Source organism: Lactuca virosa, chromosome 4, assembly GCF_052849685.1.
Source record: "Lactuca virosa cultivar CGN04683 chromosome 4, Lactuca_virosa_CGN04683_v6, whole genome shotgun sequence".
Classification (NCBI taxonomy): Eukaryota; Viridiplantae; Streptophyta; class Magnoliopsida; order Asterales; family Asteraceae; genus Lactuca; species Lactuca virosa.
Genome location: NC_136429.1, coordinates 480,275,849 through 480,277,790, shown reverse-complemented (window position 1 = coordinate 480,277,790; position 1,942 = coordinate 480,275,849). Strand labels below are relative to the sequence as shown.

Genomic DNA, 1,942 nt, shown 5'->3' with positions numbered 1-1,942 from the left:
AGAAGCCTCGACCTGTCTGCTTAAATTTCTCTTCCTTTTGCTTCTTGTACTCGTCATATGGCAGCCACTCCTTCTTTGGTTTCCTCCAATCTTCATCATACTTGTCCCCACTTAAATAACAAACTTGAGCTTTTTTATTTCCAAAATCATCCAAATTACAATCTTTTGTCAAATGTGGGACACTACACCTTTCGCAACCAACTCGAATCGCATTAATTGATTGGTCCATTTGGGTCAATCTCCTATCCATGTTATTAAGCATCGCCATCACAGCAGCCATCTCTTCAGCTTGTGTACCTCCACTGCCTTTTATTCCATCACGCCCTGGGTTGTGATACTCACGAGAGTGCTTTGAAAATTCTTCAATTAGCTCCTTGGCCTGATTTGGGTTCTTCTTCGTTAGTGGTCCTTGCGAATCAAGGAGTTGTCTAGTCATGACATTCACCCCATCATAGAATATCGACATCTCTTGCTGAATATTGAGGTCATGTTGAGGACAATTCCTTAACAACCCCTTGTAGCGCTCCCATGCCTCGTATAATGACTCCCCCGGATTTTGCTCAAAGTTGGCAATCGCCTTCTTGAGTTTAGAGATTTTGGAGGGTGGGCAAAACTGATCTAGAAATTTCTCACGCAATTGGGCCCATGTGGTGATTGTACTAGATGGAAGTGCCTTCAACCAGTCTTTTGCAGCTCCCTTTAAAGTGACTGGTAGCATCCTGAGCAAAGCTGTCTCCCTTGGGATATTAGGAGTATTAAAATAATCCGCAATATCATTGACCTCGTCTAAATGTTTGAAAGCATCCTCATGATCCTTCCCATAGAATGGAATATCCTTAAGTGCAGTAAGGATGTGTCCCTTTAACTCGAATGTGGCATTGACACGAATCGTAGGATGTACTAAACCCGGCCCCACATCATCTCGAATGCGCTTCTTGTAGTCCCCCATGGCCATTTCATCAATGTTCGCCATTTCGTTCTCCGGCTCATTCTCGGGTTCACTCGTATAAAGTCCAAATTCTGTTTCTGATTCGTACTCGGACTCGTGTGGATTAGGAAATTGATCGAAGACTTCAAACTTGCTCTTTGAGGCTGAACTCGATTCTCCCGTTTTCTTTCCTGAGTTCCTTGAAAAGGCTGATTTTAGTTCTTGTAAAGGCGACTTCTTATTATTCTTTTTGTGCAGCGTAGACTCCGGATCTTCAAGCGGTGGCACCAAAGGTGTGTTGGATCCTCTGGTCATCAACTCCTGCAAAACAGACAAAATAAAAACGTAAAACTGAACAAAAACCAAATAAAAATTTCCTACAGACTAACCACCACGTCGTGGTAAAGGCTACCACCTCGTGTTGTCGCAGAAAAGAAAAACGAAAAAAAACGAGAAAATACTGAACTCACGTCGTGAGCCTAGTACTAAAAAAACTAATTTGAAAAATAACTTTGTGCAGGTTTTACCCCACCAAAAGGATCGATCAACCTAAAGCAAACAAATCAAATAAGCTGTTCCCCGACAACGGCTCCAAAAACTTGATGCGTGCAAATACCTACACCAAATGTTATTATTTATAACCTAACTACCTTAACTAACTAATTGCACCTAGGCAGTGTACCTAGTCAAAATTATAGAATAGTTGGGTAAGTCGGGTGTCGATCTCAGGGAACGGTTTGACTGATTAATTTATCTACAATTAAATTAACCTAATTTTAGAGCAAAGTGGGGGTTTTATCTGATTTTGCAAGACCAGACGAACTTAAATCACATAATTCAATCAATTAATTAAAAACACTCCTGTCTAGTTTGAATCCACTTCTTTATTTATGTTTAGCTAATAATTATGGATTATCAAAGTTGGTCACCAATTATTATGTAATTAGCAATTCAAGTCCAAATTTACTAATCTTTTTACCAATTCATGAACTACCTTGTATGGTCACATATAAG

At 40.1% G+C, this 1,942-nt stretch overlaps 1 non-coding gene across 1 annotated transcript; it reads left to right on the top strand.

The window, feature by feature from the left end:
- Positions 1 to 482: 482 nt before the first annotated feature.
- LOC145110125 (small nucleolar RNA R71) lies at positions 483 to 589 on the top strand. Its single transcript, XR_013709505.1, has one exon. It is a non-coding gene; the product is annotated as a small nucleolar RNA R71 (small nucleolar RNA).
- Positions 590 to 1,942: the final 1,353 nt, after the last annotated feature.